Source organism: Malania oleifera, chromosome 7 (genome assembly GCF_029873635.1).
Source record: "Malania oleifera isolate guangnan ecotype guangnan chromosome 7, ASM2987363v1, whole genome shotgun sequence".
NCBI lineage: Eukaryota > Viridiplantae > Streptophyta > Magnoliopsida > Santalales > Ximeniaceae > Malania > Malania oleifera.
Window position 1 is genome coordinate 76,264,096 of NC_080423.1, and position 25,340 is coordinate 76,289,435.

Here is a 25,340-nt window from a genome sequence, read left to right on the forward strand (position 1 = left end):
TCACTAGCTTCACTGCCTTCTACGCCCTCCTCTTCAATCTCTTCCCCCAACTGTGGACTCTTATCACCATAACCAAGTGAGCATATGTCGGGCAGGGGAAGATCAGGATGCAGTGTCCTGACATGTTCTCGACACCTCCTAAATCCTTCTTGGTATGACTTAGAGGTATCGAAGACAAACTGGTCGGAGTTGCAGTAGTTTGATATCGTGGCACTTATAGCAGCAGGTGTTGTGACATGCTCCTGCACGGGGCGGAAACACTTAAGTGTGTTGCCCCAGGGTACGTGAACTGGAAAAAGTGGATTAAAAATGATATTTTGGTGGAAAATCATGGTATAATGGAGTCGCCACTGACCTCTTAGTGTGGTTAGAATGCTTAATTACCACCCAATTAAAGGTAGAATTGGTCTACATTAATAGAGTCGGGCTCGGAAATTTGATTAGGTGAGGGGAAGGTATTAGCACGCCCTACGTGACCGGTTCTTATGAGCGATACCTAATTAATCGAGAATTATCTCATAAATCAAATTTAATAAGCCTTTAAAATTACTTTTTTTCTTAAATGGTGAAGAAATGCACAAGAAAAATACTATATAGATATTCCCTCAGAACCGGGGCATACCATACTTCGAAAAGCTCAATGCCTCCCTTTGAAATCATTGGGATTAGAAAATTGAGAAAATGATTTTCAAAATACTCTCCCAAAATTTTTAAATTTCTTAGGGTTTTTCAAATGAGCTTGTATTGCATTTTTTTTTGTGAAATAATTTTTACAAACCGATTTCAAATATCTCTTGTGCTTATTTTTTGAGAAAAATATTTTTGAGATATTTGCTTGAGTACTAAAGATCTTTGCTGCTGCATCTTGTGTTTGATATTATTATTTTGACACAAAGATCCTAACACATACACTCTCACATTCTAATTGGTATATTAGCATTATATTTGAGAGTAGATATTAAGACTACATTGAGCTTATCATATCCTATCATATTGTAGTGTGTTGATTATATTGGTACAAATCTGCTTGCTTGAGAAACATATATTTTGTACGCAAATTGTATTGTGAATCTGTTGTATTCCAGGCGTGACTAGAAGGGGTGATAATCTAGCTCGGATGATTGTATAGGTTGAGGTCAACCCCGTTAATTGGCCTGGTTGTATTAGGTGCTGCTCCATCTGTTAAGTGAGTCGTAGTTGAATCCTTGTACTTGTGAGTCAAGGTGGGGATGTAGGCACATTTTCCGAACCTTGATAACATATCTGGTGTCCTACTTGATTTTCTGTGCTTGCTTGAGTAATTTATTTACGCAATTTAATTTGAGTTGCATTTATTGATTCATTTAATTATCTGCTTTAGATTGATCCCAGGGTTGTGTAATACTGGTGCTAGATATCTGACCTAGGAGAGAAAAAATTTAAAATACCAATTCACCCCCCTCTTGGGATTACAGTAAAATCAACAATTGGTATTAGAGCTTAGTAGCTTAGACTTAACTGTTTTTCAGCAAAGGATCTAGATGACTCATAACACTGTAACCCCTTTCTTTAAAGGACCCTTTTCCACACATCCTCCTGTTTTCAACGGTGTCAATTACACCTTCTGGAAACAAAGGATGCGTATTTACCTTCAGAAGATTGACTGGAAGGAGTGGAGGGTTGTCTCTAAGGGAAACTATGTTCCCATGAAAAGTGAAGGTGAAACTAGAGTTCCTAAGATTGAAGAGGAATATATTGATGATGATATGAAAGCTCTTAGTATAAATGCTACCGCCATGAATAATATCTATTGTGGTCTTGATGTTAATTAATTTAATATAGTTATGACATGCTTTTCTACTAAAGAAATATGGGATAAGTTACAAGTCACCTATGAGGGTACTAGAGATGTGAAGGATAGTAGAATTGATATGCTGACCAGTGAGTATGAAGCATTTAGGATGAACATTGGTTAGTCCATTCAGAATATGTACACTAGATTCACACACATTATTAATTCACTGCATGCATTAGGTAAGACATATCCCACGTATGAAATGATCAGAAAAATCCTTAGTGGTCTGCCTCCTATTTGGGAAGCAAAGGCCACGACCATATCTGAGGGTAAAGACCTTAAGGCTATGTCACTAGATGAACTGATAAGTTCACTTATCACCTATGAGTTAGCTATTAATGAGAGACTAAATGAGCACAATAGAATGAAGAAAGTGACTGCCTTAAAAACATCTACTAATACTTCCAATGAGTGTAGTGAACCTAAATCTAGAGATGACATGGCTATGCTTACTAGGAAGTTCAGCAGGTTCTTTAAAAAGAACGGTAGGCCATATAGAAAGTTCAAAGATTCAGTATTTGAGAAGGGAGAATACAACAAAAGAAAAGAAAAATCAAATGCTCTCACATGTTACAATTACAACAAGATTGGGCACATCAAACCCGACTGCCCGTTGCTGAAGAAGGAGTCTAGGAAAAAGAAGAAAACCATGAAAGCAGGCACCTCGTGGGATAAACAAAGTAGTAATGATTCAGACTTAAACTGTAGTGATTCAGAGGTTGCTAACATGTGCTTGATGGCACACGGTGATGAGGTATGCTTAAGGTCGTCATCTTCCAAGGACAAATGGTACTTGGATAGCATCTACTCACGACATATGACCAGCAACAAGGCCAAGTTTGCATCCATCACTCCCAAAGAAGGAGGATTCGTGACATTTGGGAACAACGCAAAAGGGAAAATCATCGGCGTAGGTAAGGTTGGTATGGAACCTTCTCTCATTATTGATAATGTATTGCTTGTTGATGGCTTGAAACATAATTTGTTAAGTATTAGCCAATTGTGTGATAAAGGGTATAAAGTTTCTTTTGAAAATGATAAATGCATTATTGACAGTAAATCTGATAATAAAGTGTTTTTTACTGTTGAACGTTGTGAAAATGTATACACCACTAGTTTAGATAATTTAGCTTCTCAACAAATTACATGATTTTCTGCAATAAACGAAACTAGTTGGTTGTGGCATATACGTTTAGGACATGCTAGTATGGACCTTTTGTCAAAACTTATGAAAAATGATTTAGTTAAAAGCTTGCCAAAAACATAGTTTGCAAAAGATAAAATTTGTGATGCATGTCAAATGGGTAAGCAAACTAAATCAAGTTTTAAGAAAAATAAATTCATATCCACCACTAGACCACTTGAAATGCTACACTTAGATTTATTTGGTCCTAATCAAGTTTAATGTCTAGGTGGAAAATTGTATGCTTTTGTTATTGTGGATGATTATTCTAGGTTCACATGGGTGCTATTTCTTTCTCATAAAGATGAATCTTGTGAACAATTCACTAAGTTATGTAGAAGAATTCAGAATGAAAAAGGCTACAAAATCACATACATAAGAAGTGATAGGGGAACTAAATTAAAAAATGATGGCATAGAAAACTATTGGGACCTAGAGGGCATTTCACATAATTTTTCTACACCTAGGACCCCAACACAAGATGAAGTTGTAGAAATAAAAATAGATCCTTGCAAGAAATGGGTAGGACAATGCTAAACGAACATAAGTTACCCAAATACTTCTGGGTTGAAGCAATGAACACTGCTTGTTATGTGATGAACAGAGTATTAATCAGGCCCTCACTTAATAAGACTCCATATAAATTGTGGAACATCCATAGACCTAACATTTCTTATTTTCATGTTTTTGGTTGTAAATGCTTTGTACTTAGAGATAATGAGCACTTAGGGAAATTTGACTCCAAATCTAATGAAGGTATTTTCCTAGGTTATTCACTTAACAGTAAAACATATAAAGTTTTTAATAAAAGAACATTAATTGTTATTGAATCTATTCATGTTGTGTATGATGAATCTAATCCATTTTCTAAAAGAGATGATGAAAATGATATTGATATTAGAAAAGGACTAGATAAGCTATCTATTGAGAATAATGTGGACAAAAATTCAGAAATCAATGATAAATCAATTGAAGAAAATAAAGTTTAAAGTGAGGTTCATGAACTGCCTAGGGATTGGAAATTCATTAGGAACCATCCTTTAGATCAAATTATAGGTGAACCTTCACGTGGTGTAGCCACCCGATCTTCCTTAAGAAACCTAGCGAGTCATTTTGTATTTCTATCCCAAGAAGAACCCAAAAACATTAAGGAAGCCATAGAGGATGAATCTTGGGTAATGTCTATGCAGGAAGAACTTAACCAATTTCAAAGAAGCAAAGTTTGGACCCTAGTTCCTAGGCTCGATGATCATACCATTATTGGAACTAAATGGGTTATAGGAATAAAAAGGATGAAAATGGGGTAGCAACTAGAAATAAAGTTAAACTAGGTGCCCAGGGATATAATCAAGAAGAAGGGATAGATTTCAAGGAAACCTACGCTTCCGTAGCTAGAATGGAAGCCATTCGTATGTTACTTGCTTATGCCACTATTAGGAACTTTAAATTGTACCAAATGGATGTTAAAATCACCTTCTTAAATGACTATAAATGAAGAAGTGTATGTAGAACAACCTCCCGATTTTGAAAATCATAAATATCCTAATCATATTTACCGGTTGTCCAAAGCCTTGTACAGATTGAAACAAGCTCCTCGAGCTTGGTATAAGAGGCTTAGTGGTTTTCTCTTAGAAAATGGTTTTACTGGGGGAAAATTAACACTACACTGTTCATTAAATCTAAAAATGATGATATGCTCCTTGTTCAAATTTATGTTGATGATATTATTTTTAGAGCAACTAATGATGATTTGTGTAATAAGTTTGCTAAATGCATGTAAAGTGAATTCGAAATGAGCATGATGGGTGAACTGAGTTTCTTCCTAAGTCTTCAAATCAAACAAGCTAAACATGGAACCTTTATATGCCAATCTAAATATGTTAGGGACTTGCTAAAGAAATTTAATATGGAAGATGGTAAAATTCTTGATACTCCTATGAGTTCTTCCACAAAACTTGATAAAGATGAGCAAGACATCCCTGTTGATGTGAAACTATATCGTGGCATGATATGTAGCCTCCTATACCTTACAGCTAGTTGTCGTGATATCATGTTTAGTGTATGTATGTGTGTTAGGTTTCAGGCTACTCCTAAGGAGTGTCATCTATTAGCAGTCAAAAGAATTCTTAGGTACCTAGTAGGAACTATTGAATTAGGCTTATGGTACCCTAAACGTACGGCATTTGAGATGGTTAGCTACAATGATGCTGACTTTGTTGGTAGTAAGGTTGATAGGAAGAAAACTAGCAGCACTTATACTATTTAGGACAATCTCTAGTTTCTTGGTTCTCCAAGAAACATAACTCAATTGCCTTATCCACAGCTGAAGCAGAATATATTGCGGTTGGAAGTTGTTGTGCTCAAACGCTTTATATGAAGCAAGAACTCATGGATTTAGGATTGCACTACGATACTATTCCAATTAAATGTGATAATACTAGTACAATTAATATCTCTAAAAATCCTATCTCACATTCACGAACCAAACATATTGAGATTAAACATCGTTTCATTTGTGATCATGTGTAGAAAGGAGATGTGGCACTTGAGTTTGTGTGTATTAGTAAGTAGTGGGCTGATATTCTCACCAAACCTCTTCAGGAAGATAAGTTTATACAAATTAGACGTAAGTTAGGTCTAGTGCATAGTAGAGAGGCTACATAGATTTTTGATTGAGAGCATGAACTTAGGGGAGCTACTCCCCAGAAACAAGTGGCTCTGAAAACTTTAAATCTATCCTTGCCTTATATTTTATAAATATGTTTGTGGTATGCAATGCATGACTATCATATCTCTTGCATGTTGATAGTTATATTTATATTTTATGTTGATTCATACTGGGCTGTTTGGGTTAATTGTTGTGGATATTTTACAAATTTGAACTCAATCAGGTCATTTCCATATAGATATTTTTGGGAAATGCCCTACTTTCAAATGACATGCTATCGATTTTTCTAAAAATTTTCCTATTATATCTTGTATTTACATGATTCATACTCAATGCTTTGCCTATATATCTTAAATTTATAATGGACCTTTTTGCTGTTGCCAAAAGGGGGAGAAGTTAGGCAAAATTGGGTACCTTAGGAAAATGTGTTTTAACTTTTTAAAATCTTTACATTTCTTTTATGCATAGTTTTAGGGGGAGCCTTTCTTGGTTGTACCTACTTTTGCATAAGGTATTTGTCATCATCTAAAAGAGGGAGATTTTTTACCTTATAGGTCATATCTTGTTTTGATTATGACAAATACTGTGGTATTTAATGGTTGATGAATTTGTGTGCAGAATCAATTGGAAGTTTCATATGGTGCACACACACGAACTTAAAAGAAACTGAAGACCCAAAGTATTTATTTTGTAATTTATATTGCATATTATTCAGGGTTTGTAATATTAATTATGGTATGTAATGATTAATGCATTGCATGCATAATAGGACAGATAAGCTCAAAAGACCATAGACTGACTATAGGTCCCAAATCATTATATGAAAAAGCCCCCTATAACTTAGCATTAACAAATATGTGATTAGGAATGTCTTTAAAAGAGCGTTAGAAATTGAATGGACAAAGTTGGTGTGTTCGCTCAACCGAACCCCAACACACAGAAACACTTCGATTGACCGAACCTCCCCAGTGTCAATGGTTTGACTAGTTGGTCGACCGTCATCAAAATGAGCATCAATGCTCTGGTCGACCAAACTCACAGTTGTAAAATGGCCCGGTCGACCAAATGTTCAACTTCAGTTAACTGAACTTAGCCCGACCGACCGAACCTTGGAGGTTCTAAAATCGTATCAAGTCTGGTCGACCATCTCCTAAGTTGAAATAAACCTTCATCAACCGAACTGAGCAATCCGGTTGACCGAACCTTAAAAGTGGTCGACCGACCCTCTCGGGTTGCTCGAATTTTACCGAGGTTAAAATGAGGTGAATTTTTATTAACCCTATTTAAACTTTTCCAAAAATACCAAATAGGTTCCAAACGGTTATAACTCTTGGGGTGTCTATATATATCCCTCATTTGAATGGATTAGCAACCAATTAGCAAATACAATTAGCAAATTCTCTCTAAAATTCAAAAACCCTATTTCTCATATTCAAGCTCTCATCTTCCATTGTTACTCATCCTTATTGAAAAAATTGTTTTGTAAGAGTGTTCTTGTGATTATCCTATAAGGCTTACACTCTCATCTGCTCTATTTCATTGAGATTTATTTTCATTTGAGAGTAAGCTTAGAGTTTTTCTTTGAGGCTTTGTCAATATGTCTTCCTTGGGAAAACTCCTTAGAGTTTGTGAGTTTTGCATTATCATTGCAATACTCAAGAGCTTATATTGCATTTTTTTTTTTGTGAAATAATTTTTACAAACCGATTTCAAATATCTTTTATGCATATTTTTTGAGAAAAATATTTTTGATATATTTGCTTGAGTACTAAAGATCTTTGTTGCTGCATCTTGTGTTTGATATTATTATTTTGACACAAAGATCCTAACACATACACTCTCACATTCTAATTGGTATATTAGCATTATATTTGAGAGTAGATATTAAGACTTTGAGCTTATCATATTCTATCATACTGTAGTGTGTTGATTATATTGGTACAAATCTGCTTGCTTGAGAAGCATATATTTTGTACGCAAATTGTATTGTGAATCTATTGTATTCTAGGCATGGCTTGAAAAGTATAATCTAGCCCAAAAAGATTGTATAGGTTGAGGTCAGCCCCGTTAATTGACCTGGTTGTATTAGGTGCCGCTCCACCCGTTAAGTGAGCTGTAGTGGAATCCTTGTGCTAATGAGCCAAGGCGGGGATGTAGGCACATTTGCCGAACCTCGATAACATATCTAGTGTCCTACTTGATTTTTTGTGCTTACTTGAGTAATTTATTTATGCAATTTAATTTGAGCTGCATTTATTGATTCATTTAATTATCTACTTTAGATTGACCCTAGGACTGTGTAATATTGGTGCCAAATATCTGATCTAGGAGAGAAAAATTTTAAAATACCAATTCACTCCCTTCTTGGGATTACAGTAAAATCAACAAAGGAGTTAATTTTAATTAACATTTCCCATCCTCTCCATGTCCCTAACAGTCAAAATTATTGGGGATTCTATATATACTCTTTCATTTACCCTAATTAGCAAGTAGATTAGTATTTGATTAGCAAAATTCTTCTCTCAATTTTTTTGTTGCTAAATCTTTCATACTCCCACATTTTTACAAGTTTATTGTTAAATCTCTTTCTCATACTCTATTGATTACATATTCTTTTAGAAAGAGATCATTTTTGTTCTTCATCTTCATATGCAAAGCTATTGCAACTTGAGGATTGAGTGAACACTTAATCTTGTGGGCATTTTTTTTTATTCATCTTAAAGCTTATTACTTTCTCTCTCTCTCTCTCTCTCTCTCTCTCTCTCTCTCTCTCTCTCTCTCTCTCTCTCATACTTGCATTGATAGATATTGATTTTTGAGAGTAAGTTAAAGTTTTCCCATTGTATTTTCATTCATAAATATTGCTTGGGAAAACTCTACATTTGCTTGAGAACTTGCATCTTATTGCAAGATTCAAAAGCTTGCTTAGTGCTTTTGATAAAAATATTTTGCAAGCTTAAACCCTAATATCTATTGTGCTTGATATTTGAAATATATTGTTGAGATATTTGCTTAGGTTTGTAGAGATTCTTTGATTATTCATATTGCACATATACTATCTTGAATCAAAGATCTCACTCACTCACACTTATACTTATAGATACACATACTACTTTGAGTTGATATATTATGTTAAGAAATTCTCACATTGAGCTTAATTTCCCATCATCTATGAGTGCATTGTGTTGGATTGTAGTACATATTTGCTTGTGTAAGAAGCAAACTTATTGGTACACATTTGATTATCTGTTGTATTCCAGCCGTGGCTTGAAGAGGGTGTACTCTGCCCCGTGAAGGAGTGGATTGTAAAAGGTTGGGGTCAGCCCTGTGAATGTGACCTGGGGTATTTCCTCGCCCAGTAAGGAGAGGATAGTGTAATTAGTGCCGCTTCACCCGTAAGTGGGCAAAGTTTAGTGGAATCCTCATAACTAGTGTAGCTTAAGGCGGGGATGTAGGCACGGTTGCCGAACCCCGATATCATATCCCGTGTCACTCTCTTTCTTGCACTATTTAATTTCCGCACTTGAATGTTTATATTTGTATTAATATAAATGGTTGGGAAAACTGAGTGTGATTTATTTGTTTTATTTATCTACTCAGCTTTATTGTGTTGGGTGATTGGTATTTGCTTAGACAGATCCTAGGTTGAGTTATACTGATTGTGGATTTGAATTAAACTTAAGAATAAATTTTTAAATACCCATTTCACCCCCCTATTGGGAATACACCAATTCTCACAATTGGTCTCAGAGCCTCGTTACACAGACTTAAACGTTTTTGTAAAAGATCACGATGGATCGAGTTGGTGTATCCCCATCTTATGAGGGAAGGTTATCTACAAACCCTCCAATGTTTTTTGGTGAAAATTTCACTTAGTGAAAATTTAGAATGACTATTTTTATTAAAGCATTAAATTGGAGAATTTGGAAAGTTATTGCTTAGGGAAATATTGTGCCTATGAAAACCGTTGATTTTGCTGAAGTTCCCAAATTAGAAAATGAGTTAAATGAGAATGACATGAATTTAATGCAAATAAATTTTGATGACATGAACACTTTATTGTATGCTTTAGATACTAACATCCTTCATGAAGTTCTGGCATGTCAGAATGCTAAATAAATGTGGGAGAAACTCGAAAAGAGTTATGGAAAGACTAATCCAAAAACGGCTATCACTCCAAGCGAGTCAAGTTCGAAGGATCATGGAGGAGAAAATCAGTGCCTCATTGCTTTAACCGATGAAGAGGTAAATTCCACTCCTTCTACTTCATTGAATATTTCATGCAATGATTCACATGATAATTCTTGTGATACATCAGATACTAAATCATGTGATAGTTCTAATAGTGAAAGCATGCCTACTAATGAAGAATTGCAAGCTAAATATATTAGAACTCATAAGTCTCTTGTTAAAATTAACAAACAATATATGTCATTGAAAGACAAGAATGAGGCTTTTTTGAAAGATCTAGAATCTAAAATTCTTGTTGTAAAAGAAAAGGATTTGAAAATCATAAGATTAGATAACAAGAATGCAATGTTGGAAAAAAAGTTAAAAGATTTAAGATCCAAAGTTTCTATTGAAAATGAAAAGGATCTTCAAATATCTGCACTGGAGTATAAAGCAAACACAATGACCAAAGAATTCATAAAATTACAAGGAATTTGCAGGGTTTTAAAAATCTAAAATTTCAAGGCTTGGAAAGAAATAGTGAGGACCATGCTAAGATCATCCATACATTCACTAGGGGCAAAGAAAACTTTGACAAGCTCCTAGGTTCATGAAAGATGACCTTAGACAATGAAGGTTTAAGTTTTAATGGAATTGAAAATAGGAAAAGGAAGAACCTATACATGGGGTACTTTGTAAGAAAATCTAAACATTATGTTAGTGCCTCCTCCAGTCCATATACTCACACCACTTGCGTGTTGTGTAAAAAGAAGGGACACATAAAATTTGATTGCCCATTTAAAAGAAAATGTGTGAAACCCAAACGAGTATGGAAAGTCAAAGAATCACCGTCTCCTAACCCATCAAGAATCAAAGACAGAAAAATGGTATGGGTTGTTAAGAAAGCAAACCCCTTGAAATTAAAGGAAGAATTTGTTCAAATAGGAATTACATGATCACACAATTCTTCCTTAGCGTTTAGGATTAGCTATAGGGGGTAGTCATGACTATAGGCTTGGGAAGTGGTTTGGGCTTAAAATGTCAAATCTTAATATATGCACTCACTACAGTATTATTACTCTAAGAACCATAGAGAAGCAAGCCAATACAAAAATTTAAGTGATTTATCCCATCTGAATTTAATTCATATGTATCATAATGATGGGGTAAAACATAAAAATATATTGGCTATAGCAAGCTAAAGTAACTTCCAAATTGACAAGGCATATCTGTCAAGTAATTAATTCTAATTGCTTAACTCATGCTTAAATATAAACACCTAATATAACGACCCGAAGAATAATGGTATTTAAATAATAAAGAGGGAGGGAAATGGAAACAAAAACAGAAGGAGCGTTTGTCGACGACATTGTATTTTGAATATAATAACCCAGAAAATTTTTACATAGGGTCTCGTCGATGAACACAAGGAGTTCTTCGAAGAGCGTATAAGTAGGTCTCATCGACGAAGCCACGCCTCGTCAACGAGAAGATACCGAGAGGGGTTTTTAGACAGTCTAAATTTCGTTGACGAGGAGGTAGGGTTTGTTGACGAAATTACTTAAGGACTCGTCGACGAGATGACATGTCTCATCGACGAATCCGACCCTATAAATAGTTGAAACCCAGATTTTTTTATGAAAATTCAACGCAAACTCTCTCTCTCTCTCTCTCTCTCTCTCTCTCTCTCTCTCTTTCTCTCTCTCTCTCTCTCTTTCTCTAAAACGCCTCTCCCTCCTTCTCTCTTTGATCCTGACCCTGTTTCTCGCCGGATTGAAGATCTGAGGCAACCAAGAAATGTTATAGGTAAGAAAATACTGATGTTTTGTTTTGGGGGATGTTATTTTCAGGGTGTTGAGTGGAGAACCCTATGGGTGTGGGGTTAGAGTTCAGTGAGAGGCTTTTCAGATTTAAGGTAAAGGAAATATGCTATGCTAGGAGATTTGAATATATTGATAGAAATTTTACAAACATGCATGTATACCCGTTATTATGTAATTTTACAGAATATGTATTTTTAAAGTATGTGTGGCCTGAGTACATATTATCTGATATTGAGTTTTATACAGTTTTCCAATATATCGAGTTATACAACATATACAAATATAGTCAGATATTATATAGATAGATATATGTATATTCACAGTTTTAGTCAGATGATTACATAGATAAATGTATGTATAACTATATACAGATGTTTATTCAGATCTGTAAGTACAGTGTTTATAAAAAGCTATGCTTTCCTAAATACCATAACACTCAGAGTATATAGACAGAGTATATACAAAGATTATACAGTATAGCATCAAGATGCTACAATTATTCAGATATTACAGTATAAAGTTATAACGTTATGGTTATTTTGGAAACATAATGAAAACAGTAAAAAGAGTATATATAAATAAATAAATAAATAAATATATATATATAGTATTATATCCCTGTGGAAATATTACAGATAAATATAGTTTATAGAGTATGGTACCGTTGCTAATACAGATAGAGTGCAACCACATATCTCAAATAGTGTGTGGGTACCGTCAAATTGTGTTCGGAGATGATGCAGCTCTCCAGATTACTGGGTTGAGGGGGCCAGTTTGACAAGGTAGCAGCAAGTCCCTAACTTAGGAGTGGAAGCAGTTTCGCTGGGCTGAGGTAGTGTAGAGTATGATGACTTACCTGGAGGGCCGACCAGGTTAAGTCTCACCTACGAGTTGCACAACCCTATCATGAGAGGTCAAATCATAACATACAAAGTCCCAGGGAAATAGCACAGTTATGTATATGTATAAAGTTTTACGGCTTTTGTCAGATATAGTATGATATAGCAGTATGAATGATAGAAAGTTCAAATGATACAAATGTTTTAAGCTACTATGCATGTTTTACAGATTTGCCAGATCAAGTAGTTTTATATATTAACGTTATAGTTTTACGACTCGGTCGCCAAACACTAGTAATAGCATATTTCCACTTACTGAGCGTTGTCTCACCCTATTACTTTACCATTTTTCAAGTGAGCCAACTAGGCGAGTAGAGGAGGCTCGCAGATAGAGTGACTACTTTGTTGCCCTAGTTGTTGGGAAAGTTTTGCATAGAGATGTATTTTTGCGATAGATGATATTGGAGGGAAATATTTTATAGTTATAGTCGGCATGTACATAATTTTGCAATTGTATAGTATATGTGGTTGTATGACTTATATTTCCACTGCTTAGGTATGGTTATATAGATACATAAAAAAAAATGGAGAAATTTTGAGGACATTACACCTAAAGTCAAGCAATTGTTGTCCATTGCACAAGCCTGAGCCTTAGGGAATCCATCTTACACTATATATCATTTAATCCTAAGCTCATTATATTCTCATCAAAAATCAGTCATCACTCTTGATACGAGCACTAAAAATCTAAATTTATTAATTTGTTGAAGTGTGTAATAAAAGTCATCCTCTTATAATCAAATTAAGGGTCATCCACTGAGGGAATCGAATTTCTAATATAATTAAATCTAAATACCTCCATTGTGTTTAAATTGTGACAAATCTCTTATTTTGGTTCATCTCTTTCATAGGATATTTTTACCAAAGCACGATCATATCTGGTAAGGATTCATTCATTCGTCAGGTCATATCCTTGCTCCTATCTACGATCATATCTAGAGGATACCCTTCATTTGTGGGAAATGAGAAATACCCAAAGAGCAACATTCACAAATTCACATTCTTCCTAAATGCTCTTTGCCAAAATTGTCAGAACATATCTTAAGCTTGTTCATTCTGAATAATGTCCTGCTTCACCCGAATACTATTCTGAACTTAAAGAAAATTTAATTGTTAAAAGTATTTATCCAAACTCTGCTTCATAAGCTCTCAAATAAAAATCAAATCATTTAGAGCTTCATTTCCTTGGAATGGTGTTGAATGGCTAAGATGATTGCCTAAGTTTCAATTAAAAGGAAATTCAAACATCTAAGAAACCTATGCTTAAGCAGTTAAAGTTAAAGCCATCCATTCTTGTGCCTCTCACACATTGAAATTCATAAGAAAAGAGGCATTATGGGCTTATGACTCTGAAGAAATATTACTTATGACTTTTTGGTCCGATAAGCCTAAAGCACTCAAAGGCCAAGTTTAAATCATTGAAAATCTTAAAACACTTGGATAAGAACTTGATAAATAGATAAAGACATAAAATGATGATAGTGCATAGCTCAGGGGGAGCATTTCTCTTTCATGTCTTTATAATTTAAATGCTCTCATGATTTTGTATGCCTTACATGAACAACACTACAATCCACTATCCATAATGCACTAAATGATTAAAATTGTGGACACTTTTATTTCATATGAATTGTTGATTGAGCTACCTAAATGCATGCTTGTATTGAATGCCTCCTACATGGTGGATGCAATGATGAGAATTGCATGCTTGTAGTGGATTTTAGGTTCTTGCATGCTTGAATTGAATGGTATCTGCATGATGCATATTATTTTAATTACTTGCTTGAATCTATCAGGTTTTTGGTGCATGTTTATATGGGAAAATGCTCTTTTACAGTCGGCATGCTGCCGAAATTTTGTGAAATTTTCCAAAATAAAACTATGTACCAAAATGACCATGATATAATGCATATGAAAATGCTTTCAAAAGGATGAGTGAATCAAATGAATAGATAACTAAATCTCATCATTAATTAGAAATCACATGCATGAGAACATACATAAGAGAGCTCAACTCCATTCTTAGATAAAGAGCAGAAAGGACTCACATGCATCACTTTTGCTTTTTGAATATTGAGGCTCTTCTTAAAACCCTGAACATCATATCCAACTCTTAAAAGCTCTATGATTTGATATGGAGTATTCTTAGTTATGGACATTATTGTATGCTTTAATATGTATTTTCTGATGTGTTGGAATTGGTGTATTCCCAAGAGGGGGGTGAATTGGGTATTTAAAAATTTTCTCCTAGGTTCAATTAATCCAACAACAGTATACCACAACGTAAGGTCTGTCTAAATATTTCCCAATCATTCACAATATTTAAATCATGCACACATTCATAATTAATTAAATCTAAGCATACATATGCAGGAATTTAAGAGCAGACACAGGAAATGTTATCGAGGTTTGACCAATACTACCTACGTCCCCACCTCAAGCTCACAAGTAAGAGGATTCCATTATGACTCACTTAACGGGAGAAGCGACACATAATTCAACACCATAACAAGATGGTGTACCTAATTCTCTTAACCAGGTTTGAACTAGTCGGGGACTTTTTATAGGGCAAGTCTCCCTCTTCCGACCACACGTCGTGTAATGGCCCGAAAAATTATAATAATTAAATAATTAGGAAAAATAATAAATGGGACAGGTAAATAAAGGATAAGGGAAAAAGGAAGATTTAAAAGTAGAAGAATAGCAAACCTCGTCAACGAATGTTCTATCCTCGTCGACGAGTGTTCTTCTAGAAATCGTCAATGAAGTTTAGTCCCTCATCAATGAAGAGATCCTGAGTGAGTGAATTTTGGATTTTAAGTTTTGTTGACGAACGCATCCTCTCGTCGACGAAATTCCTTCTGTGACTCATTGACGAATCCTATCTTCTCGTCGACGAGGTCACATGGTAATTTCGAGTATAAAAGGGTTTAGGGAAGCTTCCATGCAAAGAAATCAATTTCTCACCATTCTTTCTCTCTAAGAATCTGGCCTGGATTCAGCCCGAAACGATGATCGGAGACCGCTAGGGTGTTCTAGGGAAGATTCTCTACACATCTAGCAGAGCAGATTTCTAAACTGTGCTTTTCAGAAAACACTCCAAAGTTGAGGTAAGGGTTAAGATTCTTAGTTTTGGGGCTTTAAATGCTTATTTGATGTTTATAGGTTGAGAAAATGCAGAAATAGTAAGTTATTTGGGGTTTACCTGATTAGACTAGGGTTTTTGATTCAAGGTGAGGGTAAGGGCCACATGCATCTTCTGGGTTCTTATTGGCGTAGTTTAAAAACACAGGTAAGGGGGAATATATATTAAACTAGGATTTTATGAATTAAATAGATAAAGAAAAATGGATAAGTTATGTATATTTAGATATTTTCCTATGGGTTAAAAATGTCAGCCGTCTAAATTATTATTTATAAGCCTAGGGCTGTTTTATTAGATATGTATATGTAAAAATGGTCTGATGAAAGTGAAAGATTTTTCAGGATAATACGTAAGAAATTAAAGGTATAATTTCAGTATAAGAATAATAAATGAGGGTTGACTTATTTTACAGAACATGTTTGAAATATATTGGTTAATTGTGTGGCATGAGTAAAATGGGAATTTTGTGTTGAAATATGTTATATGTATAAGATGCAGGTTATACAGGAAATTTAATAAGAATGAAAATGTTGTGATGAATTATGATATGTACATTTATGAGATGTTGGGAATACTGAAATGTGATAAAAATATGTATTGCATGTGTATTGTTTGATATGACATGAGATTCATGTGATGTGAACTGTTACAGAGGAAGTTTATGACATGAGATCCACGTAATGTGGACTATTACAGATGATATTTATATGGCATGAGATCCACGCAAGGTGGACTATATATGTGATCTATGCAAGGTGGACTAGAGATCCATGCAAGGTGGACTTTACATGAGATTTATGTAATGTGAACTATGAAAGTGAACTACGTAATATTAACTATTGAGAGCATGGAAAGATGTATATACAGAGATAATAAATACCAAGTAAAGTAAGAATGAATTGCATATTGTAGTATCAGTATTCACGATAGTATGATATATATTTATATGGGCGGGGCAAACTCTTTGCTCGAGGACTTGCTGAGAAAGGCGAGTACCCTAATAGGTATTAGATGTAGCAGTAGGTTGCATAACGTGTTAGGGCAGAGGGATATTACTTGTATGGGCGGGTAAATTTCCTCATTCTCGAGAGCCTTTGCTGGTAAACCATTGTATGAACTATGTGAGTACGAGATTACTTCTTCACCTGAGGGCTTATCGAGTAAGGTAAGTGCCCTGATACGCTTCAGTTGTGACCATAGGTTGCATAAAGTATTAGAGTAGAGAGGTGCTACTTGTATGGGTGGGTAATCACCCCAATCCTTAGGTATTTTAGTGGGTAAAATACCTTGCATGTGTTTGATCAGGCTCAGGAAAGGATTTTAGAAATTATGACAATGTTATGCTAATGATGAATATATATATATATATATATATGTTATCTATAAACCTTATGTTGGCCACACGCTGATTTAATATATTGTTTCTTCTCTTACTGAGATGTGTCTTACCCGAATGCAAATTTATCTTTTTCAGGATCTCCACGGGATCAAGCTTAGAGAGCTCAGGATTATTATAGCATTTTTGGTTATAGAAAGGAAAAAGGGTATAAACTTGATGATACTTTTGGGTTGTATAAATTTATGTTTTATGTTTTATGTTTTAAGTCTCTAAGTTGTGAATACTGGAAGTTGTAGAGATATGTATATATGTGAATACAGCTGGATGAATGGTTTATTTTGGAATGTAGATAGATGTAGAAAACTCTGATATTATACTTATTGAGGATTGTAGTTATGTTTTCCGTTGTGTGATTGTTAATGGAATAACAGGTATAGGAAAATGGATTATGTGGCACCCGAGTCCCACCAGGCGGGTTCTGGCGCCATGAAGCACAGTCCATTCAGGTATAACGCACCGGACTGGGTTTATGGGTTCAGGGCGTTACATGTCGGGAATACAACGATAATAAACAATTTTGTGTACAAACAAATACTTCTAATACAAGTAGATGTGTACAACAATTACAACCCAAAGTATGCACTCACAAATGATATGAAAGAAGGCTCAATGTGAGAATATGTGTTTCTTAAAAAGGATTTTGTAATCTTTGAGAATGATGTATATAATAATGCACTTCAAAGATTCAAACCCTAATAAAAATGATTTTCTCCCAAAAATATTTTTCAAATAAAGTGTAGGAGAACCTTGGGTTTTGGCTGAAAAATATTTTTGCAAGCACAAGCATGTGAGCCTTTGAATCTTGCAATGAATGTGCAAGATTCACAAGCAATGAGAATATTTCTCCACCAAAAAATATTTATCAAAGAATAATATGGGAGGAACTTGAAGAACACTCTCAAAATATGATATGAAAATAAATAATATATGAGAGTTAAAAGATATTTGATTTGTAAAAAAAATGCCCATAATAATGTTTAAAAATAAATCTCTCTTGAAAGATTTTCAATTAATAAGTATAGGAGAGTTTAAAGGAATGAAAAAATCAAAACTATTTTCAGAGGATTTTCATTCTAATCTCATGTCTTAAATTTGAATAATGAGGGGGTATATATAAAGTTGAGCAAAAATATAATCGTTGGGGATACGTTGGGTATTCTATAAAAAGATTAAACATGTTTAATAAAAATTAACCATGTTTAACAGTGGTAAAAATTTGCCAACCCAAGAGGTTCGGTCGACCAGATTGCTAAGTTCGGTTGACTAGGGCATTTTTGAACTGGGGTATGGTCGACCAGATTAAGGAGATTTTGAACCCTCTGAGTTTGGTTGACCAGGCCAGGTTCGCTTGATCGAATTTAGAGGTTCCGTCTACTAGGTCAAATTTGAACTAAGATTTTGGTCGACCAGAACGTTGGGAATTCCCCATGTGCCTGTTCGGTCGACTAGAATGTTGGAGTTCATTTTAAAATGGTCGACCAACTGGTCAACAGTTGACCATGGGAGGTTTGGTCGACCAAAACTACTATGTAAGTTCGGGTTCAGTCGACCGAGTAGTTAAATGTTGACTTTAGCAAATTTGGTCGACCGAAGCATTTATATAGCTTCAGGTTCAGTCGACCAAGGCCATTCAAATTGTGCATTTAAGTCCTGATTTTGAATATTAATTTTTTTGTAGGGACTTAGGGCCTATCTATGGTCTAGGCCTTCTTAATTTAGCCAAAAAAACCTTGCGTTAGTCAACCTTCTCTATGGTCTTGAGCTTTCCATTCATATCATGCATGTCATGCATTATTACAGATCAAAATTGTTAGCTTTACTATGATCCCAAAAAGGGGGTGAATTGGTATTTTCAAAATTGATGCCCTAAGTCAATCCCCTAACAGTAGTATTACACAACTTTAAGGTCAATCTAGTGTAAATAAATTAACTCAATTTAAATGTACAGTAGAATTTATATAGCACAACTAAATTAACCAATCATGCACAAGAAAGTTGTAAATAAAGATGACACCCAGAAATGTTATCCAAGTTCGACAAACTGCCTACGTCCCCGCCTTGACTAATAAGCACAAGAATTACCACCATAATGCTCACTTAAGCGGGTGGAGCGGCACCTAAATAACCAGGTCAATTAGCAAAGGGCTAACCTAAACCTTTACAGACAATCCTTACTGGGTTGGATTACCGCCCCCTCAGGCCACACCTAGAACACAACAGTATGTTCACAATAAGACAGGTACAATGATTATGCTTTCATGCAAAGCAGATATGTACCCAATATAGATAGTCACATACACATCAACAATATGGATATAGTGTAAGCTCAGTGATGTAAATAGTTGTGCAAACAACACTCAATAGGGTATGATCAATGGGATGTTCAAGAGTGTTCAATACAAACAATATCTTTGAAACTAGGTAAAGCCAATTTCAATAGTTAATCAAGATTCCAAAATATCAATCAGATATTCAAACTAACTCAAGAAAATTTTCTTCAATGAGATAAGCACACTACTAGTTTGAAAAATATTTTGACTTGTTGAAAATATTTTTGCACAACAAAAATCAAAGCTATGAGAGTCTTGCAACAACTATGCAAAGACCCCTAAGCTTGCTAGTCTATCCTCACAAAATATTTATAATATGAAATCAGTGGGATAAAACTTAGTCAAACTCTCCAAAAATAATATCAACAATCAATCAAGCAAATGGGAGTGTTAGCACTATCTAGCAATTACAAGCACACTCACTAAGCTCTTACAATACCAAGATGTATCAAAAGAATGAGTATTTGAGGGTATTTGAGTAAAGTAGGATTTTAGAGTAGAGAGGATTCTTGGCTAATGATTTTGCTAATTATTTCCTAATCCTCACAAATGAGCCTATATTTATAGACAAGGTAAAAAATATAATCGTTTGGGACCTATTGGGTATTCTTAGAAAAATTTGAAAACACTTAAGAATAATTTATCCATTTTAACCCATATTAACCTCAAGTAAAATAAATTAAACCCGAGAAGGTTCGGGTGACTGAACTGAGGTTCGGTTGCCCGAACAGACTCATTTTCAAAAACACTTTAAAATAGTTCGACAGCCTGAGTCTTGATATGGTAGCTCGAACAAAATTCTGTAGCATTTGTTCATAGGTTCAGGTGCCCGGTCAGTGGGTCGATAGCCTAAACTCAAAGGTTCGGTTGCCCGGGCCTATTTTTGAACTATTTTCCTCGGTAGCCCAAGTTGGTGAGGGGTCCCTTTTAGAGGGGTCGGGTGCCCGGGGAAGATATGTTTAAAACAGGTTCGGTCGCCCGAGAGCTTGGTCAACCGTTGACTTCTCAACAGTTCGGGCGCTTGAGGAATTTTGAACTCCTGGGGTTCGGTCGCCCGAGCTCTCTCAAACTTCCCTATAATGTTTAGTTCAGTTTATATTTAACACTCCTGAATTCTGTATAATATATGTGCATTAGTGTTGGGACCTAGAGTCATACTAGGGTCTTACTGAGCTTACAATATATCCTATATGCATGATATGTAGGTAATTATTACAGACCATATACCTAGTTACTATTACAGACCCATATTAAATTAATTGAATTTACAATATGAAAGAGAATCTTCAGGGTTTTAATAGGTTGCTTCAAGTGCCATTCCTTGAAATGCTCAAATAAACCTGCACATACATTTGAAAACCATCAAATACCAAAGTATTTATCATTATCAAAATTGGGTGTGACCTATAAGGTCAACATTCTCCCTTTTTTTGATTATTACAAATACACCATGCAAAAAATGGGTATAGCCTTAGAAGGATCCCCCTAACAATGTGCATTATGTAAAAGTATTTTCCTTAAGTGCAACCCAATTTTTGCCTTTTGTTCATCTCCCCCTTTTGGCAATAGCAAAAAGGGCTATGAAAGTAATAGCCTTAGGCAATGAGTATGAATCATTTGTATACAAGATAAGTTTGAGAATTTTTAAAAACTTCGACAGCATGCCGTTTGAAAGTAGGAAATTTCCCAAAAAAAATCTTGTATAAAAATGACCTATTTTAGTTTTTAAGATTTAACAGTTTATCCACAACTAATTAACTCAAACAATTCCAGTATGATCAATAAATAAAACATAAATGCAATCATCATCATGTAGTAGATATGAGAATTGTGCATTGCAAAACATAATCAATTTCATAAAGTCCAAGCCAATGAAAGATATCAATAGTTATATTAGTTGTTAGACTTTGAAATTATTAGAAAGCTCTCCCTAAGTTTATGCAAATTATGAAATATTTAGGAAACATCTTTACTATGCATGAGACCTAATTCACATCTAATTTGTATGAACCTATCTTCTGGAAGTGGTTTAGTGAAAATGACCATCCATTGCTCACTAGTGCATACAAAATCAAGAGCCACATCCCTTTTTTGCACATGATCACGAAGGAAGTGACGTCTAATTTCAATGTGTTTTGTTCGTGAATGTGAGATAAGATTTTTAGAGATGTTGATTGCTCTAGTATTATCACATTTAATCGAGACTCTATCATAGTGCAATCTCCATAAGTTGTTGTTTCATATAAAGAGTTTGAGCACAACAACTTCCAGCGGTAATATATTCTGCTTCGGTTGTGGATAAGGCAACTAAGTTTTGTTTCTTGGAGAACCAAGAAACGAGAGATTGTCCTAAATAGTGACAAGTGTCACTAGTACTCTTCCTATCAACCTTACTACCGATAAAGTCAGCATCAGTATAACTCACAATCTCAAAGGTAGTATGCTTAGGGTACCATAAGCCTAACTCTATAGTTCCAACTAGATACCTAAGGATTCGTTTAATGGCTAATAGATGAGATTCCTTAGGAGCGGTCTGAAACCTAGCACACATGCACACACTAAACATAATATCAGGCCTATTAGCAGTGAGATATAGAAGACTCCCAATCATGCCACGATACAATTTCACATCAATAGGGATCCTTTGCTTATCTTTATCAAATTTAATGGAAGAACTCATAGGGGTACCAAGAATTTTACAGTCTTCCATATTAAATTTCTTTAGTAAGTCCCTGACATAATTAGATTGGCATATGAAAGTTCTATATATAGCTTATTTAATTTGCAGCCCTAAAAAGAAACTAAGCTCGCCCATCATGCTCATTTCAAATTCACTTTGCATGCATTTGACAAACTCATTACACAACTCATCATTGGTTGCTCCAAAAATGATATCGTCAACATAAATTTGAACTAGGAGCATATCATCATTTTTGGATTTGATGAAGAGTGTAGTGTCAATCTTGTCACGGGTAAACTCATTTTCTAGCAGAAAACCACTAAGCCTCTCATACCAAGCTCTAGGAGCTTGTTTCAATCCATACAAGGCCTTAGACAAGTAGTAAACATGATCTGGATATTTATAATTTTCAAAATCAGGAGGTTGTTCTATATACACTTCTTTGTTAATATAGCCAATAAGAAAAGTGCTTTTAACATCCATTTGAAACAATTTATATTTTTTAAAATCAGCATAAGCAAGTAGCATACAAAATACTTCCATCCTAGCAACAGGAACATATGTTTCATCAAAATCAATTCCCTCTTCCTAATTATAACCCTGGGCAACTAGTTTAGCCTTATTCCTAGTTACTACCCCATTCTCATCTTTCTTATTTCTATATGCCCATTTAGTTCCAATAATAGTATGATCATTAGGCCTAGGAACTAGGGTCCACACTTTGATTCTTTCAAATTGATTAAGTTCTTCTTGCATGGACATCTCCCAAGACTCATCCTATATTGCTTCTTTAATATTTTTAGGTTCTTCTTAGGACGAGAAAGCAGAATGACTCACTAGGTTCTTCAAGGAAGATCTTGTGGCTACACTACGGGATTATTCACCTATGATCTGATCTATAAGATGGTTCCTAATGAATTTCCAATTCTAGGCAACTCCTGAACTTAATTTTCATTGTCATTATCTTCAGATGATTTATCATTTATTTCTACATTTTCACTTGCATTGTTTTCAATAGAGAACATGTCTAAGCATTTTCTAATGTCAATATCATCTTCATCATTTTTCTTAGAAAATGGATTAGATTCATCAAATATGACATGGATAGATTCAATGACAGTCAATGTTCTTTTATTGAAAACTCTATATGCTTTACTATTAAGAGCATAGCTTAGGAAAATGTCTTCATTAGATGTAGAATCAAATTTCCCTAGATGTTCATTATCCCTAAGTACAAAGCATTTACAACCAAAAACATGAAAATAGGAAATATTAGGTTTATGGTTGTTCCATAATTCATAAGGGATTTTGTTAAGTGACGGTCTAATCAACACCCTATTCATGACATAACATGCATTATTTATGGCCTCAGCCCAAAAATATTTAGGTAACTTATGTTCATTCAACATTGTCCTATCCATTTTTTGTAATGACCTATTCTTCCTTTCTACTACACCATTTTGTTGAGGGGTCCTAGGTGCAGAAAAGTTGTGTGATATGCCATCTAGGTCACAATAATTTTCTATGCCTTCATTTTTAAATTCAGTGCCTCTATCACTTCTTATATAAGTTATCATATAGCCTTTTTCATTTTGAATTCTCCTGCAAAGCTTAGTAAACTGTTCACATGATTCATTTTTATGTGAGAAATTAACACTCATGTGAACCTAGAAAAGTCATCAACAATGACAAAAACATATGATTTACCACCAAGACTTTGCACAAAATTAGGACCAAACAAATCCAAGTGAAGCATTTCAAGTAGTCTAGTGGTAGATATAAATTTCTTTTTCTTAAAGCCAAATTTTGTTTGCTTACCCATTTGACATGCATCACAAATTTGATCTTTCACAAATGATGTTTTAGGCAAGTCTTTCACTAAATCTTTTCTTACTAGCTTTGACAATAAATCCATACTAGCGTGTCCTAATCGCCTATGCCATAACCAACTGGCTTCATTTATTGCAGAAAAACAAGTTACTTATTGTGAAGCTAAGTTATCAAAAGTAGTAGTGTATACATTTTCATGGCGATCTGCAGTAAAAAGAACTTTATGATCTGATTTACTTTCAACTATACATTTATCATTTTCAAATGATACCTTATATCCTTTATCACACAATTGACTTATGCTCAATAAGTTATCCTTCAAGCCATCAACTAATAGACCATTATCAATAACCAGGGAAGGATCCTTAACAACCTTACCTACGCCGATAATGTGTCCCTTTGCATTGTCTCCAAACATCACATACCCTCCATCCCTGGGAATGATTGACACAAATTTTGCCATGTCGCCAGTCACATGCCGTGAGCACTCGCTATCCAGGTACTACCTGTCCTTGGAGGAGGACGATCTCAAACACACTTACAAGATAGACTAAGTAACTAACACTATTTCCCAAATTTTGTTGGGTCCACAGGGTCCACGGGGGTTTGTAACTGGATCACCCTTAACTACCCACACCTTTCTAATTTTCGCATGCTTATTCCTAAGTGGACAATCAAATTGAATATGGCCAATTTGTTTGTATTTAAAACATTTCATTCTACACTTAAGATTTTTAGGTGGGACTTGAGATTTTGATTCGCGTGTGATATATCCAAAGTAAAGATTAGGTCGTCTAACATTTTCAATCCCATTAAAACCTAGACCCTCTTTACTTAGAGAATTTCTTTGGGCACCAAGTAGTTTTTCAAAATTGCGTTTGCCCTTGGTGAATTTAAAAATAATTTTGGAACTATCCTTCAATTTCCTTTCAAGCTCAGCTATAGTCACATCTTTTTCTTTCAAAATCGAAGCATGAGAGGTTTTGGCAATTCCCAACAATTTTGACCAATTTTTGCATTTATTTTTCAAATCATCATTTTCTTTGGTCATTTTATTCAATAGTTTAGATAAACGAATATATTCAAATTGTAATTCTCTAAACGTAGGCATGTAATTAGAATCACAATCATTAGACGAATAATATGAAGATAAAGAGCAAGAAGACGATACCTCATCATCATGTGCCATCAAGCACATATTAGCAACCTCTGAGTTGCTATGGTCCGAGTCTGAGTCACTTCTACTTAATTTATCCCATGAAGTGCCTACTTTCATTGTTTTCTTCTTTTTCCTAGCATCATTTTTCAGTAGTGGGCAGTCCGGCTTGATGTGTCCAACTTTGTTGCAATTGTAACACGTGGGAGCATTTGATTTTTCT